Raw genomic sequence first — 12548 nt, forward strand, 5'->3', positions numbered from 1 at the left:
GGAAGGCGAATGCCACTTGACCAGGAGTGGCTAAACACGAGTCTCAACCTATTGTGATCACTCCCAAGGCTATGCATTCCATCCTCGTCGATGTCCATTGTCCGGAGAATGGCGCTGAGACGACCAGACACCAACGCATAGTCGATAGAAGTAGCACTACCACGTGCACACCATGTGCTCTGCCCTATACAACGAGAGTCCAGGTTCACAATTACCAGGTGGAGAGCCTCAGAAAGCTGCAGCAACAGTTGCCCATTCTTGTCTGTGTGCCCATCCAGTTCCTCGAGGTGTCCGTTAAAGTCGCCAATCACGACAACCTCTCTTTCCTTAGCCCACCTAGCTGAGTCCTGGCACACACACTGCACCAACTGGGCATTTGCACAATCTCTGGGTTTGTAAACAGAGAGGTACAGTACACACAGTGCTACTGGCACCCCCAACACATCACCCAGCACCCACAGGTGGTCGCTGCACTTGCTCCGGTGATGGCACGTGCCACTGCAACTCTCGGCGCCACAGTAATCCGACACCCCCACCTCTGCGTCCTTGCCCCCGTCTATTGCCGCCAGCCCAGCACCACTCTGGGTGGATGGGGGGCTCTTCCAGCTCCCGAAGGTGTGTTTCTGCGACTGCATACACAGAGAATTTTTCAGCGTCCAGTGCACAGTACAACTCCGCCCACTTCTGCGCGCGGCGAGCTCCATGTAGGTTTAGGAACCCCACTATAAAATGCTCCTGCCGTTTACGCCTTCTGGTGCGACGGGAACAGCACTGGCTAATTGGCGCTGCTGATGTGGCCATTGGTGGCTCATGAACTGGCGGACAAGGTCGCCGACCATCCGGACCAGGTCGGTGCCTGGGCTGGGTGGTGTCGTATGGGCCATCATTGCCTGTGGTGCAGCTTGCGGATGATGCAAAATCTGCATCGGTGGCATAATTTCCCGGCGCCCCCTGCGAACTGTGAGGCACAACAAACACGTGACGTTACTTGTGACATCACATTGACGTACTTTTGGCGGGGAATTTGATTGTCTTTTTACTTATGAACGAAAAACAAGGCCAACAACGACGGAGGCAGAACGATGCTCGGATAAGGCAGAAAAATGGACACCGTAACTGTTCAGCCAACTTTACTTGACATGGATTTCTACTGTCAAGTTTTACGTTAACTGAAATGTTACGGCATCTTTAACCACCTTATCATAGCATCGTTCTGCCTCCGTCGTCGTTAGCCTAGTCTTTCGTCGCGCGTCATGTAAACGAATTCTGGGGCTTATTTCTTCTGGCACGTTTGTGAACAAGGGCCTTCAAGTGAATTCGGCAAGCACATGGATAGAATCACATGGCTTGAGGCATTTCACTAAGGGCATAAATGAGTGAAGCTCTGCTGCATAGAAAGCCAGGCTTTATTAATTCACGATTACTTACATAGACGCTTCACGACAATGAAATCTTTAAGTGTAGGAAAGCGACCACCGCTCATTCGTCACGGTCTTCATGAAATCCTCGTGATAACAAAATGACCTGAGCGTAGGTCTCCAAACGAGACGCGGTGAGATTATAAAAGGGTAAAAGATCTTGCAAACAAAGTACATATCAGCGTCAAAGAACAACAAAAACAAACGGAATAACTAACGATAGCGCTAGAACGCCAACCTGTATGAGCTTAGGTAAGCAATTCAAATTGGGATTGCTAGTATTTAGAAGTTAATGCGTCTGAAAAGTGAAAATATCTACGATATATAGCTTCGCTCCAATAAATCTCGCCCTGTTCATGATTCCCATATTTTACTCGCACTTCATTTGCCACTGAAAGGAGTCAATGTGAGGTTACAAATTTACAACTTAAGCATTTACCATGTTCATGAGAAAGATCCCATTGACAATAGGAACATCACTGTAATAACAGCTAAAGCACGTTCAGCGAACGTTGGTGCGGTAATACGACGCAGTAAGCAAAACATGCAGCAAAGGGAGCGGAACGGAAGGCTTTGAACAATGCGACACGCGTCTTGGGGGCAATAAAATCTCACCTTCACCGCTCAATTAAAACATGCAGCGATACGCCGCTCATGCAGACGTGTATCCGTAAGGCAAGCCACCACTTTTGCGACGTGCCTGGGAGGCCGAGCCGAGCCGCCGAGCTGTGACGCAGCATTGTCCCATCGTCCGGAAATGCGCACATGCAGCGGCACTCAGTTTCTCATCGAGCACAGACAGTCTTCGCCTTGCTGTAAAGCTCTACCACAACCAGCAGAATGAAATACTGACTGTTTGTTACAGATAACCCACTCTGTACGCAGCACGCAACGATGAACGTTGAACCGGGGCCGATGAAGCACCCATCCCGCGGATGAAAAAAGCTTTGGTCTGAGCCATATCTGAGCGTTGGGCAACTACGCAGCGGATAATAAGTGGTCGAGAGAGGCCGTTAGAAACAAGTTAAAAAATTATTAAAAATGTGACACGTTTTTTCTTACGCAAGAAACAAAAACTGCATTCATTCCTGAGCGCGAATATTATGTTTACTTTCTAATTCTTTGGAGTTCTAGCAGCTCTTATTTTCTGTGCGCTAGTAATTTGCCTCACAGTTCGCAGGAGCCCTCATCATCGAGTTGATGCCGCTGGCAGTAGGCAGCTGCACGCGTTTTCTTCCAAGTTGCGCGACCAGTTGTACATTGACCTTGTTGACCTTGCAATGGCGGCAATAGCAAAAAGCTTGTATTGAGCGCTTCCAGATGAAAGAGAGATTCTCCGCTAGGGGGCCAACGGAGGCGCATGTGCTTCGTGTGGGCTCCGCGTTTCGAGCACCTGCTACAAGGGACAACACCCGGATACGTCGACTGCGACACACGGACAAGAACCGTGAGTGTACAAGGCACATTTCAAGACCTTTTTTACGCAATTCGGAGCTCGGGAGACCGAGCTCCGACTGTCTAAATCCAGCGTCGCTCCGGCGCCCTTGCTTACCCGAACGCCAGGCCTAGTGCGGCGCGAACGCCACGGCGGCAGTCATGGAATACGCCGTAGTTGGGACGAACGCTTCTCCAGCCGAATTCGAAACACCAGACTGGAAGACAATTGTTTCTTACCGTACCAAGAACCCCAAATCTGAGTCATTAACACCTCAGAGGAAAAATGAGCAGTCCGAGAAACCGAAGGCGAAACCTCTCCCTCCGCTACATCCGAAGAAACCGCTACCCCGACTCCCGGAAAAGGACTATAAAATCATCTACAGACCAACGGGTGGCGTAGACATCACGCGCTACACCGAGAAATCTATCAGACAAGCGATCGCAACAGCGAGCGGCGTCACCGCGTCCGCGGCCGAAAACGACCAATCTAGAACCAACTCTGCAAAAAATGTGATCACCATATCGACGCCGGTGCAGGCAAACGCACTACGCTACGTCGCAGTCAAGCAAATCAAAATAGAAGGCAAAGACATTGTTATGACGTCGTACATCGCCCCTCCGGACAGGGCCCTGCAAGGCATTATCTATAGGGCTTACGATGGCGAAACGCACCAAGAAATGATGACCGAATTCCGAAAAAGAAACCCGGACATCGTTCAAGCACGCACCATGGGAAGAACATCAAAGTCCCTCCTGCTTCACTTCGACGCGGACGAACTCCCAGATAGCATCGTCTACTTCGGAGTCCTGTACCCAGTTTACCCCTTCATTCCTAAAGTAGAGGCGTGCACAAACTGCAGAAGAGTCGGTCACAGAAGAGACGTATGTCCGGAGCCACCGCAACAACGGTGCCCGTACTGCGGAAACCAACACCTGAAAGAAGAAGTCTGCGACCCGGTCTGCATTATCTGCGGAGGAGGGCACCACACAGGCAATAACAGCTGCAAGAAGCGATTTCAACGACACCAAAAGAAAATGTCGGAGCACCAATCAAGACCCAAATCACGGAGATGTGACGACCCAACATCTACCGAAAGGAAGGACCGCTCGAGCTCCTTCCCGTCCTTGGACAGCGGACGCAGCAGCAGCCGTAGCGGACGGAGCAGCAGCGGCGGACGAAACGGAAGCAGCAGCAATGGAGGAGGCGCCAGCACTAGCAGCCGGACTCAGAGCCCCGGGCCGAAACAGGTGAGCTGGGCAGGAGTGGCCTCTCATGGGAAGGGGATGGAGCTGCAGACATTACAGTCTAAACTAGATCAGGCACTCCATCACATTCAAATTCTCACGGATAGAATCAAACACTTGGAGGAGGAAAATAGTAAACTAAAAGCACCCGTCATATCTAAGGACCCACCTCCGAAACCACTCCCATTGCCGGAAGTCACAGAAATGGAAACTACTGTGACCGCCTCAGTCGAAACCCCAGTAAGCGTAGTTAGCAAGGAAGAAACGCCTCGCAAAAAACGAGCAGTAGCAGCTGACGTAAGAAATACCTCAGTGGAGGATAGAGTCCCAAAACTCGAACAAAAAGTGGAGGAGCACAGCCAGAAACTCGATAGCCTAACCCAAAGAGTTGATAATTTAACACAAAGACTCGAACAACACATACAGGATGTAAATCACAAATTCGGAGTAATTGACACCGTTTTACAGGAAATTTTACACCGGCTTCCCCCTTTAGCTCAAGGGGCGCCAATCGATCTATCCCAGCAAAATGGCCAATCCTAAAACCGTAACAATTTGGCAGTGGAACTGCAGGTCTATGCGCAACAAAAAAACAGATCTGCAGTTACACATTCAATCGCAATCCGAAAAACCTGACATTATAGCGATTCAAGAACCCAGAATGTCTCGACTAAAACTGCTAGGGTACCGGGCGGTTCTGCCATGTCACATCAAAGAAAAGCCTTTAACCACTACGTTGGTACATAGAAATCTTACCGTGGTTAACCACGAGATTGAAAACGTAGAGCTCGATTGTATATTAATTGAAATTCTGCCTAGCAGAAGAAACTCCTCTTCTCTGTTCGTACTAAACGCATACAGCCACCCCAGGGCACCGGCTGGACCAGCGAAAGCCGCTATACTCAAAACCCTCCAAATCGCAGGCCAAAACCCAACCCTAATTGTGGGCGACTTCAACGCTCAACACGTGCAATGGGGACACGCAACCATGTCCAGGAAAGGAACGGCCCTAATGGATTTTATCCAGCAAAGAGGGCTCACCCAATACACGGACCCCATGCAACCTACTAGGATAGGAAACAGCGTGACCAGGGACACGTGCCCGGACCTAACGATAGGCAAAAATCTCCCAGGCTTAAGCTGGAGCAACACCAGACAAAATCTGGGAAGTGACCATTATATCATAATGTCTAAAATCACCATTGCCAATCTCAAACCCCAACCCAGAAAAAACAAAATCACCGACTGGGACAAACTTAGGACTATCCGCGACCAAAACAACGAACCAATCATAGACTTAGAACACTGGACACAGACCCTCCTATCGGATGTGGGAAAGGCCACTAAGGAACTAGTACATGACTTAGGCGTAAATACGGTTGACAGCCGACTTACGCACATGTGGGAGGCAAGGCAGAGCCTAGAAAAAAGATGGCTTAAGCAAAAATATAACAAAAAGCTTAGAAACAGGATCGTCACACTCACGAAAGAAATTCAACACCACACCGCAGAACTAGCGAGACAGCAGTGGAGCCATATTTGTGAAAATGTGAATGGCAATCTAGGCATGAAGCAGACGTGGAATCTTCTGCGGCATCTCCTTGATCCGGAATCCAACAAAGCTACCACTCAAAAGGAAATCACCAAAATTTTAAACATAGACCCAGGCACGGATCAAGATATTATAGACACGCTACAGCAGAAATACTTCTGCACAACCCGTGAGACGAAGTCCCTGCCCAATTATAAAGGAGAGCCTAACTCCATCCTGGATGCTGACATAACATTGGCGGAAATAAGAGCAGCCCTCTTTAAGGTACGTACAACATCCGCCCCAGGAGAGGACGGCATTAACAATAAGACACTCAGAAATCTAGACGACGCTTCTATCACAGCCCTCGCGGACTTTGCGAACGAGTGCTGGAGGGAGGGAAAACTCCGAGCGTCTTGGAAACATGCCATCGTTAAATTTATCCCAAAACCTGGCAAAAAGCTCGCGCTCGAAAACCTCAGACCTATTTCGCTTACTTCTTGCATAGGAAAACTGATAGAGCACGTCATACTAGACAGACTCCAGTCCCACATGCAAAAAGAGAATTTATATCCAAACACTATGGTCGGCTTTAGACCACATTTATCAACACAGGGTACGATGCTAAGACTAGCAAACGAAGTCCTATCTCATGAGCAAGAAAGGAGTACCAGGGCAATCCTAGCCCTAGATTTAACCAAAGCCTTTGATAACGTTAAACACAAAGCAATCCTAGAATCTCTTTCACTGCTGAATGTAGGCGCAAGAACGTTTAACTACATCAAAGACTTTCTCTCCGATAGGACGGCTAAAATTCAAATTGGCACTATCAAATCCGACACCTTCACTTTAGGAGATAGAGGAACTCCGCAAGGATCGGTCCTCTCCCCCTTTTTATTCAACATAACCCTAATCAAAATGGCACACGAACTCGCAAGAATCCCAGACCTAGAACACTCTTTGTACGCGGACGATATCACCCTTTGGACCACCAAGGGGAGTATTGGCACGATACAAGATACGCTACAACAAGCGGTAGACGTAGTCGTAGAGGAGGCGCAAGCCGCGGGACTCGCGTGTTCCCCCCAGAAATCTGAGTTACTCATTCTACACCCAAAGCGTCAAAGAAAGAATAAAGCGCCTGCGATAAAAATCTACGCGGAAGGTGCAGCCATCCAAGAAGTGGAAACACTAAGAATCTTGGGAATGCTCATACAGTCAAACCAAAAAAACGACACACTAATTAAGAAACTGAAAAACACCGTGAACCAAATTTCCCTCCTCCTCAGACGAATCGCGAATAGGCGTGGAGGAATTAAAGAAGCTGAGACCAGGAAACTAGTAGAAGCCTTCGTTTTTAGCAGAGTTATCTACTCTACACCATACGTCACCCTCACAGTTAGAGAAAGAGACGACCTGGATTCACTAATTAGGCAGTCCTATAAAATTGCGCTAAACCTCCCTCGTCATACCCCAAATGAAACACTACTAAAGTTAGGAATTCATAACACCTTAGCGGAAATGGTGGAAGCACACCTCACCGCACAGTACGAACGACTGTCAAGCACTGAAACGGGACGTTTCATCCTAAAAAAAGCAGGAATACAATATGAAGGAACCCGGGCCCACACTTTGCCGATTCCAAGACACGTGCACGAGCAATTAATAGTCCGTCCTCTGCCTAAAAACATGCATCCAGAATATGATACGGACAGAAGAAGGGCTAGAGCACAAAAATTACACGAAAGATTTTCAGTACAGAAAGACACGGCGCACGTGGACGTGGCAGAACATGCGGACAGAGATGCCTTTTCCCTGGCAGTTGTCGATCATCGAGGTTCTCCCCTCGCATCGGCGACAATCAATAAAACAAAATTTCCGGAGGAGGCCGAAGAGGCTGCCATAGCTTTAGCCATTACCTCCACCACTGCCAAATACATCCTTAGCGACTCTAAAACTGCAATTCGAAATTTTGCAAAAGGAAGGGCCCACTCCGCAGCCATCAAAATCTTACAAAAAATCTCCCATACCCGCCTTATCACATTGATCTGGGTCCCTGCCCATTCGGACCATCCTGGGAACGAGGCAGCGCACCAATTTGCCCGAGGATTCGTAGTTAACCGGGAGGTGCGCTGCCCTGAGCTCAGGTCGGCTAGGGAGCGGATGACAACCTACAAAGAAATTACTACCCACTTCAAGAAAGAAAGACAAATCTTCCCAGAACCACATCGATCACTAAGTAAAACACAACAAGTCACCTGGCGCCAGCTTCAAACAGACACTTTCTTTAATCCGTACATGTACTCCATATGGTTCCCAGAGCAGTTCAGCCCTGTCTGTTCTCTCTGTGGACATCAAAAGGCAGACACACCACACATCCTATACTCATGTAATCAAGACAAGCCATCACAGAGTCTGCAGCTCTCTACCCAATCTCAGTGGGGGGCCGCGCTGCTCAGCTCCGACCCGGAGGTTCAACTCCGAGTCACGGAGCGAGCCGAAGAGGTCGCCGAACGACATCGTCGGTCGGCCACCTGGCGTCCGGCCTAGAAGAGGAGCCCACCGCGGGGACGGGAACGCCAACCCACCCCGCGCCTACGACCTCTTCTTTAATAAAGTTTACCTCCTCCTCCTCCTCCTCAGATGAAAGAGAGTGTGGAATTATACCGAAAGTGGAAAATGCAGATCAGGAAGGAAGATTTCTTTGATAACTCAAGAGGCAGTGCCCTACTTTTTGAAGCTAGATCAGGGTGCCTTAGAACACTCAGCTACAAAAAGAAATTTAACAATGGAGATGGGGCATGTGCTGTATGTGGTAACTCCAGTGAAATAATTGACCATATTATACTCGAATGTAATGGTATCCATCCGGAAGTTGATGCAGACGCAACCACTCCTGAAGGTCTGGGGCATCTGGGGTACAGTGCTCTGGGGTTTAGAGATAACAGTGGCCGGGTGAATAAACCGGCGGTGGAAACTAGCAAAAAATGACTGGAAGATTGGTGGCAAGCAGAGAAGTGACATAATGTTAGTAATGTAGGAACGAAAATTTAATAAATACAATGATGGTTTAGGTAACCATTCTAAATCACTAATTAAGATATAGGGAGAAAAATGAGCATGATAGCTACTGCTACCACCCTGTTTCAAAGAAGACGCTCCTATAATCCATCCATTTCATCCATCCATCCACTTTCGGTAGAATTATACTGAAAGTAGAAAAGGCTGATTAGGAGGGAAGCCTACTTTAAAAAATTTCTTCGATAAAGGCAGTGCCTTACTTTTTGAAGCTTGATCAGGGTGTTTTAGAACACGCAGCTACAAAAAAAAAAGTTTAACAATGAAGATGACGCATGTGCAGTACGTGGCAACTCCACTGAAACAATTGACTTATCCGGAAGTCGATGCAGGCGCAGTCACTCTTCCTGAAGCTCTAGGGTTTAGAGATACCAGTGGCCGGTGGCCCTTATCTCGACGCACATGACCGCCGTTCGGCGCCATTTTTTTTTTCTGATTGGTTTTCAGAACAGTCACGTGTTTCAAATTTGGGGCGCGAAATTGCGGTGTGTTGAAACGGCTTTTTGCGGTGACGGAAAAATGACGTGAGCGTGAAAAACGATTTTTAGCGGTAGTATTCATGATGCATGGAGAATATATATAAGTAACTGTGGAGGGAAAACAGAGGTATATATGATAGAAAGGGAAGCACTTACGCTTGTATTACGAATGGGCTGGAATGAACCGCCCACTGTCAAAAGCCGACTCCTGAAATCTGATTGGCTGATGTTGTGGGGCGGAAAATACGTCATGCATAAACATTTAATTACGACATCAAAATGACGTTTCATAACGCAAAGAATGCTCTGCTATTGCAGTAAATGACCATTGGATTGGAAAACATTTATTGTCAGCAATGAGCGATTTGTGGGCGCTACACTTAGATGGCTTCGAGACCGTTGCTCTCGGCGACCTTTTGAGCCCACTTAGTAGCCCTAACATGCGTTAACGGGTCTGAGCTGCCCAATATAGCTTCCCACCGCTCAAAAGAAGGGACTGGTAGTAAGTCCGCAGGTGGCGGCGCTTTTTTGCAGCTCCATAATATGTGATCATATCCTGCTATTTCGCCGCAGTGTTTACAATTTGGATTGTATTGTGCTGGGCACATGTGCGCTAATTTAGAAGGGCTGAAGAAGCACGCGTCTGGAGCCGACGCCAGATTACTTCTTGCCTTTTGTCTAGTTTCTTGTCTGGTGGAGGATATATCCGCCTTTCTAGTTTAAAGTGATTAGTGTAGTCATGAAATGAGATTAGTGCATCTCTCGAGAAATTGGGGGAATCAACCTGGCTCACTGCTCGGCTGACATAACCTCGAGCTATACTGTGAGCCAACTCGTTTCCTTTGTTCCCCGAGTATGCCGGCACCCATATTAATTCCACCTCTTTTTGGTTCCAGTCTTTATATCTTAAAATTCGCTCTGTCTCTTTGGAGATCATGCCCCTCGCAAAATTGTTTATAGCAGATTTGAAGTCGCTAATTATGGTAACCGCTTTGGTGCTGACCTTCGCCATGGCGATAGCCGCCTCCTCCGCTGTCCCTGAGTAGTTTGTTTTTATTGAACCTGCCATTAATGTTTTACCCGAGTCGTTCACGCCCACGATAGCAGAAAATTTGCCTCCTTTGTATTCCGCCACGTCTACATAAACAGTGTATTTAGAGCCTCAGTCTAACTTGGCCTCAAGGGCCTTTGCTCTTGCTTTTCTCCTGCCTTGATGAAAAGCAGGGTGCATGTTTTTTGGTAGCGGTTTAATAGTAAGTGCGTTCCTTACTTCAGTCGGCAGTTTTACTTGTGCATTTTTTTTCCGGGATTCTATCTTGTAGTCCTAATTTACCCAGGGTTTTCCATCCCGTGGATGTAGTGGCGAGCCTCTTTAGCTGTGTTATTATATGTGCCTCGCATAGTTCCATGGTGTTATTGTAGACCTCCAGTTTAAAAAGTCTTTCCGTAGGGGTGCAATGGGGTAGCCCCAGTACTGCTTTATATGCCTGCCTTATGATTGTTTCAATTTTGTTCTTTTCTGCCACCCCTAGCTTGAGGTAGGGGATGGTGTACACTAATCTGATTATCACAAAAGCCTGAACAATTCGGCACAAATCTTTCTCTTTGACTCCGCGTCTTTTGTTGGCTATTCGCCTTGTCAAGCTGGTTGTCATGTTAATTGTTGACGTAAGTCGATTTATTATTTCTGTGTTCTTTCCATTGTCTTGTATTATCAGTCCCAAGACCCTGATTTTGTCCACTCTGGTTATCGGTGTGCCATTTAATTCCACCAAAATGTCTTCAGCGTTGATATTGCGTTTTTTTTTTGGTTCCTCGGATTACCAGAAGTTTCGATTTGCTTGGTGAGCATTTCAGCCCTGCCCATTCCGCATATTCTTCAACAATGTCGACTGCCTGTTGAAGATTTTCTTCTATTTCCCTATCGTTGCCTCTGCATGTTCATAACGTGACATCATCAGCATATAGCGTATGTTTCACCCCTTTCACAGTTTTCAGTAATGGTGGGAGGTTCTTTAACGCTAGGTTGAAGAAGAAAGGGGAAAGAACTGAGCCCTGTGGGGTGCCCTTGTCTCCTAGCTTAATTGTTTCAGACATGATGTCTCCAAGGCTTATTTCTGCTGTTCTTTCGATTAGAAAATCCCTACCGTAATCGTAAATCCTCTTGCCAGGGGCAATTTCCTCCAGATTATTTAATATGGCTTCGTGTGTGACATTATCAAAGGCTTTCTGTAGATCAAGGCCAAGTACAGTTTTTGTGCGCCCTTTATTGGGCGCGTCAGTTATGTCTGCTTTGAGTTCAATCATTACATCCTGCGTGGACAGCTTGCTTCTGAAACCTAGCATTGTTTCGGAAAATATCTCCCTTTCCTCTGCATACTCCTGAATTCAGTTTAGTATTACATGCTCCATCAGCTTCCCTAGGCACGATGTTAGCGATATCGGCCTGAGGTTGCCTTCTTCAAGTTTCTTCCCAGGATTCGGAATGAAGACCACTTTAGCATGTTTCCACTCTGAAGGCATTCTACCTCGTTTCCATACCCCATTAAGAAAGTCTGTGAGTGCCGTGACTGATACGAAATCTAGGTTTCTCAGCGTTTTATTGCTGACCCCATCTGCTCCCGCTGCTGATGTGGTTCTTAGCTGACTCATTGCTCTCCATACCTCCGCTATTGATATGTCTCTACCTAGCTCTGTGTTCTCTGGTCCTCGATATGGTGCAGATGAACCCCCTTTGCACGTATTAAGGTATCTGCTCTTCAATTCCTCTATGAGATCTTCAGCCGTGTCCTGGTATTTATGAACCAATCTTTTCATCTGTCCTTGAGCGGCGGTCTTAGTTTGTCCTGGATCTAGCAAGTGGCGAAGAAGTTGCCACGTGTTTTTACACCCAAGTTTCCCATTCAATTCATCGCAAATCTTCCCCCAGTGTTGACTCTGAAGTTCGCTCGCGTATTCTTCTATCTGTTGTTCAAGTGTAGATATTCTCTTCTTTAGCCTTCTATTGCGCCTCTGCTTTTTCCATCTTTTCGTAAGGCTGTCATGGGCTTCCCACATGTGGGCCAACCTCGAATCTGTAATATCATTTCTGGCGGTTGGGATCTCTTTAGTGTGTGTGTTTACATCACTTTTGAGTCATTCAACCCATTGATTTAGATTCACGATCTCCCTCGGAGCGGTTCTGTCCCTGACGTTTCTAAGAGTATCCCAGTCCGTCAGCTTCTTTTTGTGCAGCATCCCCTTCAGCGGTCTGGTATATATTTCAATCTCTATAATATAGTGATCACTACCTAAGGTGTGTCCTGTGTTTGACCACTTCTCGCCCTCAAGGTCTCTGCCCAGCGTCAAGTCTGGGGACGT

This window comes from Amblyomma maculatum, chromosome 2 (genome assembly GCF_055883805.1).
Source record: "Amblyomma maculatum isolate TAMU_Amacu chromosome 2, ASM5588380v1, whole genome shotgun sequence".
Taxonomy (NCBI): domain Eukaryota; kingdom Metazoa; phylum Arthropoda; class Arachnida; order Ixodida; family Ixodidae; genus Amblyomma; species Amblyomma maculatum.